Consider the following 9,543-nt stretch of genomic DNA (forward strand, 5'->3'; position numbering starts at 1 on the left):
AGGTCTCTGGGGTCAGGATGTTTTAGTTGTATAGTAAGCACTGTATGAGATTGGCAGAACAGAATACACAACACAGAACTGGTAAGCAGAGGTGCAGATCCCAGAGCCTGAGGGCTTTGGATGGTGAACTATTGTATTTTCCTGCTCTTGAGTTATAACATTAGAACAGGAGGTAATCATTTGTGCTAAAGTCCAATTACTTCTGTTTTACAGTATAAATGGCTGGATGACATCAAAAACCATCTTGAAAATGAACACACAGTTTTAGAGGCATTGGAAGTCATTACTTTGTCTTCTTTTCTGTTTTTAAGAAAAAGAGAAATTCTTAAGGTACCAAAAAGGTCAAGGAAAACATTCAGTGGTGTGTCTAAACAGACTCAGTGCTTAGGCATGTTTTGTTTCTGAAATGATCTTATGAAAGCAAAATTTTAAATTCTCCATTTGCACAATAACTTTGTGTGCAAAACCAAAGGAAAAAGGAACATGGAAGTTCCCTTTCCTTGCAAACCCCCCATATTTATTGGAGCCACCATTTCTATTCACATTGAAAAAGAATTATTTAAGTGCAATTGGATCTGAGCATATTAATTAGAATCCTATTAAGCATTTTTCACTGCTCCAAACAGAACAAATTTGTGAATTTTTCGTCTCTAAAGTACAAAGGTGAATGAAGTGAAAGCAATTAGTTAAACAAGAAGTAGCAGCTTAGTTACCTTTTCATCTTTGATGTACATTGAAAATTCATCTCCTCCAACTCATACAAAATCATTATTGGAGGCTGAAAAGAATCTGAAGGCAGAGGCTCATGAACTAAAATCCCCAAGTGCTTCATATGTCTTCTTTGTCTTCCTCAAACGAAATAAAGCCAAAAGTATGCTTAAAAATGAGACAAGCTATTATCATTAACACAATTTATTCCAGTGAAATTATTGTTGCCTCATGAAAGGAGTCTTGGGACATTCAGTAAATAGTCTATAACCTTTAGGATCAAAAGATGGCTTATATCAAATGGGACTTTAAAATACATTGTACCAGATTATATAAAGTTCTTCCAATTATTTAGTTGAAATGAATGTTTATTTCATTGGCAGTAATGTATGATCTGGACTACAACTATAAAAAGAGGTTAGGGACATTGTTTGTCCAAGTTAATAATGTGGAAACGAAATTCATCAGGGTGTTGAATGAACAAGAAGATATAAAGCAGTATCTATTTGGTCAAAATAAAAATTTATTGAAATAAGAATGGCCAATGGAAAAGTCATAATTGTTTTAATCTCTTCCAGAAAGTTCTATGTCTTTTACATAAAAGTGCATGGTACTATTAGTTATTTACAACAAAACATCCATAAACAGTTGGCTTCAAGTTTCTAGCCATTTCTGCCACAGGATACATCTTGGTCAACTGGATTTCAGATGTTAAAAAGTATCTCTTTCGTGTTATTTTTCAGTGTTCCCAGAATCCCAATCTCTTGACCATTATCTGATTAAACTTAAAAATGATAGGTAATATGAAAACTCTATGTACCTGTCATGACTACACCTTTTCCAAATTGATCTGTTATCAAGTCAAATGAACACACTGGCCAATATTGAAGAATAATCTAATTCCTACCATCACCAATTCATTCACATATTATTGGTGAGTGCCCCTGGAAGTCACAAGAAATGCTGGGAAGACTGTTGTGTTCAACCACTTTAACCATTATACTACTAATTTAAATTCTAATTGTATTACAAACTACTCTTCCATTGTCAATTAGTAATTGGATAAATTTTTACTATTTATATACAAATTTGTTGCTAATATTTAATTTTGAGTTTTAAAAGACATAATCACTATTAAGATAATGGATTGTCATTGTTGGATTTGGAATTAACATCAGAGGAATGATTATGAGGTTCTCTGTTTCTTTGGGAGTTCTCTAACCAGTATTATTCCCCTAGTTGGGGAGCTGTGAGAATTCAGTGAGTCAGCTATGTAAAGCATTTTGTTCAGTGCCTAGCACTTAGTTCTCTTACTTTCCCTCTAAGGTAGGTGCCTTGTGGTTGCTACTGAAAATTTTAACTTTTTTAAAATCTGTATAAATATGTGGAGTTAAACATTCTAGGCCAGTCCTAGCCTTTAGAAATGTAACTCAAATTTCACACATAATATTAAACTTTCTAGTATTCACAGGTGAAACTAATTCTAGTAAATATTTTATTTAACTCACTGTGTCCCCAAATTATCATTTCAACATGTAATCAATATAAAAATTAGTAATGATATGTTGTACATTTTTGTACTAAGTGTTTGCAATCAGAGTGTATTTTACATTTCCAAAATAGCTCAATTCAGATTAGCCGTAGTTCAAGTGCTCAGTAGATATATATGATTAGTGGCTTCTGCGTTGAACAGTGTATTCTAAATTTATATAGCATAAAAATACTACCTCAATCATTGTGATTGAATTGAAAGAGATCCTAAATGGAAATACAGAAGTAGGGATGTTTAAACATAGTGGCAGGAGGGGAGCAATAAATAGTGTGCAAACATTTGGGAGGCTGTGGGCTCTGTCCCTGAGGACAAGCATACACTTTCACACACTTGCACACTTTTAAGAGGTCAAGATCTCTGTCTAAAGAAATTGCTCTAAGTGATTTTTGAGAGATCATTCAGGATATCTGTCCACATCCTGTGACATAACGCCTAGATTTGCACAATGCTACTTGGAACAGGAGCAGCAGTGTGGATTTCTGTCCCTGGGAGCTCACTCTTGCTCCCAGCTGGCTGCATAGAATTCATTAAAGCACTCACCATGAAGTCCTACAGTGTTGTGGAGACAGAAAGTATAAGGAGGCCCAGCAGAGCATGGGACTATTCCACACTGTAGTCTCACTTTAAGCCATTTGTACCAACAACAGTTGCTGTATTCTCCTTCATTTCTTAAGAACAATTTATCTCCACATCAGCATCCTCTGAAAACGTGAGAAACTCCATGAATCTTATTATTCTTTTTCTTTTGAGGCAGAAGGGCTTACACCTGTGTTTAACTTAAATTCTCCTTATATGTCAGCAAGATTCATACATGACCTGATTAGGCATCCAACTCTTTGGCTCAAAGTTTTATGTAGAAGCTGACCCTAACTTTGGACTACTATTTTCCCTCATTTTCATGTATAATGTCATTTTGTCTTATTCACTACTTTTATAATTATTTAAAAATTCAAAATATTATCAATCCTGACTTTATACTTCTGCTTATTTTTTGTAAAGATAGGAACACAAAGTGTTATTTTATTCTATTTGTCAAGCTAGCTATCAAATATTGACTCACTCGTTCTCCATAGCATCTGCCCACCATCAATTTCTTATTAATTTGACAGAGTAAATGATTATTTCTAAGTGTAGAGGCCCCTTTGAGATTTACTCTGTTTACAAAGGACTTTGTACTAAATGTGGTGACGCATTTTTCAGTGACTTAATGAGAATATAACTCAGGCACAATATTTATTACCTTGGAGAGAACAGGAAAATTATTTATACTTCCCAGTCTATTCCTTACTATTTTGTTAACGCCTGTGAGTGTGTGTGTATGTGTGCATGCATGTCTCTGTGTGTATACTTGTGTGAAAGAGAATTTTCTTTTTCTGTTTGCAATATTTGTAAATAGCCCCCAAACAATAGTCTTTTAATTTTGTTTTAAAGATTTATTTTCTTATTTGAAAGGCAGAGTTACAGAGAGAAGGAGAGAGAGATGGAGAAAGAGATCTCCCATCTGCTGGTTCACTTCCCAAATGGCCACAATGGCCTGAGCTGGGCCAGGCCGAAGCAAGGAGCCAGGAGCTTCTTCCGGGTCTCGCACATGGGTTCAGGCACCCAAGCATTTGGGCCATCTTCTGCTGTTTTCCCAGGCTCATTAGCAGAGAGCTGGATCAGAAGTGGAAGAGCCAAAACTCCAGCTGGCACCCATATTGGATGCTGGCGCTACAGGTACAGATTGGGGTCCAGGGGAGCAGCACTTCTAAATGACACATGGCATTAGAATGTTTGGTAGTGGGTGTTATTTCAGACACCAGCCACGCCCACTTTCAGTCCATCTCTGATGTCTGGTGCTAATTGATTTAAGACAAATTATGTATCTGACACCAGATTAGAATGAGCCACGGGGAAGCCTCAGGACGTTTCCAGTGTAGTCTCGGGTTTTACTAATAGACCGGTTGCCTTGGTCTCCTCTCTGAAGCAGTCTGAGAAGTCATGAGAACTGTTTAAGTCTCTCACTCTGGTTTCCTACCCATGAGGATGCTCCAGGATTTGTTTAGCCTTTGGAAAAAGTGGTGACTAGAAGGTCACAAATGCTGTTGGGTTACAGCCTGACGACTTCTTACCTGAGTATTCCTGGCTCCATGATCTCCTGGCCTCATGCCCAACACTGTTCTCATGCTGACAAAATGGACTGCCCTTCTTCCCATAACAGTCATGCCCTATGGCACTTATTACTTCTCTCCTAGATAAAATGCCTTGGATTATAAAGTTTTATTCTACTCCCTACTAAAATAATGGAGGATATTTTTATCATGTATATATATATATATATATATATATATACACATATATATCACATTTGTTTGTGGTCTATTTCTGTTGTCTTAAGTACTATTTGTGTTTCAAGATAAATAATGAGATTTATCATTTATTATAAATGTAATATATAATGACAATCCCTATGGAAAATGGTTTGTTTATAATCTTCTCTTAAATTCAGAATTTTCTTTGGAAAAATACTGCTTTCCTCTTTTAAAAACCTGGGGCTGATGCTGTGGCATAGTAGGTTAAACATCCAACTGTGATGTCGGCATCCCATATGGGTTCCAGCTGGAGTCCTGGCTGCTCCACTTCTGATCCAACTCCCTGCTGATGGCCTGGAAAAGCAGTGGAAAATGGCCCAAGTGTTTGGGCCCCTGCACACATGTGGGAGACCTAGAAGAAGCTCCTGGCTCCTGGCTTCGGATTGGCCCAGTTCCGGCTGTTGTAACCATTTGGGGAGTGAACCAGCAGATGGAAGACCTTTCTCTCTGTCTGTCCCTCTCTCTAACTATGGATCTCGAATAAATAAATCCTCTAAAAAATTAACCTTTGTTTGAAACTTTATTCCCAAGCTTCCTCAGCTTCATTAGCTGTAATAATAAATTGTGTATAAGCAAAAGCTGAAGAGGGCTGCACTGTTGAAGGGGCATGAGATTAAAAATATTAGTGATCTATTATCATATCATAAACAAAACAATTTTAAAAACAGTCATAATAGTGGTTCCCAGTAACTTCTTCAAGTTCCAATTTCTTCAGAAGCTGACTCCATTGAGTTTGCCTTTCTTAGAAGCCTCATCAAAATTCTCCCCAAGATCTGGTACTTCCTCACTATCATGCTCCCCAGGAGCAAGTGCACTTTTCCATCCACAGACTGGGTAGAATTTCAGCTGGCCTCCTCAAACCAGTCAGGCTGTGTGCAGCAGCTGGTTTAAGCTGCTGAGGAGCATTTCTGTCACTGCTTCGCTTCAGTACGGCCTGTAACAATGAAAGGCTTTGTTGCCATAGAAGCCTGACCTTTAAGGTTGTTAAAGTAGATCAATGTTCGTGGCTCCACCTGCAGCGCCCCCATCTTCTATGGGCGCTGGTTGCCGGCCGCTGTGGCCATCTAGGGAGTGAACCAATGGATGGAAGACCTCTCTCTCTGTCTTTTCCTCTCACTGTCTGTAATTCTACAGGGCTGGCACTCATGAGGTCTCAGGCAGACCCACTGAGATTAAGTGCACACACTCGGGGAGGCAAAATCAAAAAATACTCCTCTCACAACAACAGTCTTAGTGATCTGGCATTGTAGTCAATGGGAAGCTTACCTTTGGAAATTACAAAACTTTCTTCCATGATCTTTCCTTGACATCACATTATTTTTTTTCACAAACGGCATGTGTTAGATGTAGCAAAATCTTGCACTCAAATAAAATTAAAAATAGCTTGATCTTTCTATTCATCTTATTATTAAAAGTAAAAAAGAAATGTCATAAATGTCAGAAAAATATGTAAAGAGCATGATTTGGGGGTCGTATAGATCTAGATTCAAACTCCAGACCTTACTTGCTATGAGATTGGGCCAAATAATCTTACCTAACTACACTATCTGTGGTGCAGAGCATGTTGATGATGACTCTTACTCAGGAGGAAAGTTTTGATCATTACAAAGCACAGACTGCCATCTAGACAGTACAGTGTGGCTTAAATGATGCCCATCAATTCCAACTTTATAGCAATTTCTTATTGCAGATGTACTGTTTCCAAAATTTTGTATGTTTCTTTAACCTCTTTGGAACTGATTGTCAAACATTTCATTGTCATGATTCTTAAAAATTTATAAAACCATTCTCCTGATTGGACCAATCTGACTCATGTTTGAAAATATCTAGAAATTACTTTAATATGAAACTGGAATTTCAATCAAAGCTTAGTCTTACTTTGTGGAATTCAAAGGTTTTTAAAAGATTTATTTATTTGAAAGCCAGAGTTACACAGAGAGATGAAGAGACAGAGAGAGGGGGGCGGGGCAGAAAAAGAGATCTTCCATCCACTTGTGAACTCCTTAAACGGCCACAATGACCAGGGGTGGGCCAGATTGAAGCCAGAAATGAGGAGGTCCATATGGGTCTCCCATATTTGCAGGAGCCAAGCACTTGGGCAATCTTCCACTGCTTTCCCAGGCACATGAGCAGGGAGCTAGATTGGAAGTAAACCTGCCTGGTCTCAAATTCATGCCCTTAAAGGATGCCAGTGTTGCAGGTGGTGTCTTTACCCACTACACCATAAAGATGACCACAAATTCTATTTTTTTTCTATCTAGAAACTTTAAAAGATTCAGAAGACTGCTAATTGAGTTTCATGAAAACTTGATCCAATCATGAAAACTTAGTCACTCAAAAGAAGGAATGAATACAAACAATTGCTATTTCTTTCAATGTAGTCTTCCTGTCCCAGTCTTCATACTCATTTGAAAAGTATATGTGGAATCCATTCTGTGTATAGGTACTCCTCAGGTACTGGAGATTCAGAGGCAAACAAGTTCCTACTGGATTTCTGCCTTACATAGTCCAGGGGAGGGACAGGTACACAAGCAAAATTATGAGCCTGAATCTCAATCTATACATTTAAGTGTAAAAGGAAGAGCATTTTTCTGTTTGTTCCAAATTTACTTCATCTACCAGGAAATTTTATGGGATTTCCTTAACCTCTCTGGGTTGTACTAAAATCTAAAAGGTATCATGACTCTTAAAGTTCATTTTTCAGGCATGGAGGCCTGCAACTTGGATTTTCTCTCCATTGCTTTGTTATTAATTCATTTCCTTATAGGTTGATTAAGGCTCTACCATGATTTGATGTTCAGTTCCCACTGTTCCAGAATCCCATGCTTTTGAATTCTGTGCACTCTAATCCTTTTTGCTCACCTCATCCTGCCCTCCAAAACATTCCCCTGCCTGTAGAACAACTTGTACCTTGTTAATGACCTTTGGCTCTTTCAACAAAGAAGTCTTCAACTATGAAACACAAATTTGTATAATTCACTGGCTGAATGGATTAAAAACCAAGACTCATCTATTTGCTGCCTACAAAAAACACAATTCACCAACAAAGATATGTGCAGACTGAAAGTAAAAGGGTGGAAAAAGATAGTCCCTGCTAATAGAAAGCAAAAGCAAGCAGATGTAGCTTAAATGAAAACCGAATTGTTATCTCAACAGATGCAGAGAAAGCATTTGATAAAAGACAACATCCTTTCATATTGAAAACCTTAAGCAAACTGGGTATAGAAGGAACATTTCTCAACACAATCAAGGTAATATATGACAGACCCACAACAAGCAACATCACATTGAATGAGGAAATGTTGGGAGATTTTCCACTAAGATCTGGAACCTGACAAGGATGCTCACATTCACCATTGCTATTAAATATAGTTCTGGAAGTTTTATCCAGAGTCATTAGGCAAGCAAAAGAATCAAAGGGATACAAATTGGAAAAGGGGAAGTCAAATTATACCTATTTGCAGATGATATGATTCTATATATAGGTGAACCAAAAGATTCCACTAAGAGACTACTGAAATTCAAAAGAGAGTTTGGTTAAGTTGCAGGATATAAAATCAACACACAAAAAACAATAGCCTTTGTAAACACAGATAATCCATGATTTAGAAAGAACTTATAAGATTCATTCCATTCACAATAGCTACAAAACATTTTAAATACCATAGAATAAATTTAATCCAGGAGGTTAAATATCCCTACAATGAAAGTTACAAAGCATTAAAGAAATAGAATATGCAAAAAATTGACAAATCATCCATGTTCATGGATTAAAAGAATTAATATCATCTAAACGTCCATAGTACCCAAAGCAATTTATAGATTCAATGTAATCCAAATCAAAATACAAAAGGCATTCTTCTTGGATCTAGAAAAAACAATGATAAAATTTATCTGGAAATAAAAGAGACCCTGATTAGCAAAAACAATCTTAAACAACAAAAACAAAGCTGGAGGCATCACAGATTTCTAGACACACCACTGGAAACTGTTAATCAAAACAGCCTGATACAGACACAAAACTAGACATTCAGACCAATGGAATAGAATGGAAATCCCAGAAGTCAATCCACACAGCTATAACCAATTAATCTTTGACAAAGGAGTTATAAACAATCCCTGGAGAAAGGATAGTCTTTTCAACAAATGATGCTGGTAAAATTGGATCTCTGCATGCAGAAGTATGAAACATCACAGTGGATCAAGGATTTAAATCCATGATCTGAAACCACCAAATTACTAGTGGAGAACATTGGAGAAACTCTGCAAGACATTGTTATAGGCATAGATTTCTTGCAAAAGACCCCAAAAGCACAGGTAATCAAAGCAAAAGAAAGAAAGAAAAGAAAGAAAGAAAGAAAGAAAGAAAGAAAGAAAGAAAGAAAGAAAGAAAGAAAGAAAAATGGGATTGCATCAAGTAAGAAGCTTCCGAGCTGTAAAGGAAACACTCAGCAAAGTGAAGAGGCCATGGACATAATGGGAAAAAATATTTGCTAAATATGCAACTAATAAAGATTAATATCCAGAATCAATAAAGAGCTCAAGAAACTCAACAACAATAAAACAATTCAGTTAAGAAATGGGCAAAAGGCTTGACTAGACATTTTTCAAAGGAGGGAATTCAAATGGCCAACAGACACATGGGAAAATGCTCAGGATTAGTAGTCATCAGGGAAATGCAAATATAAACCACAGTGATGTTTCACCTCACCCCAGTTATAATGGCTCTCATACAGAAATCAACAAACAGTAAATGTTGGTGAGAATGTGGAGGAAAAGGTACCCTAATACATTGTTGGTCGGAATGTAAACTAGTACAGCCATTGTGGAAGACAGTATGGAAATCCCTCAGAAATCTGAAAATAGAATTATGATATGACTCAGTCATCTCATTCTTGGGAATTTACCCAGACAAAATGGAATCAGCATATG

This window comes from Lepus europaeus, chromosome 12 (genome assembly GCF_033115175.1).
Source record: "Lepus europaeus isolate LE1 chromosome 12, mLepTim1.pri, whole genome shotgun sequence".
Classification (NCBI taxonomy): Eukaryota; Metazoa; Chordata; class Mammalia; order Lagomorpha; family Leporidae; genus Lepus; species Lepus europaeus.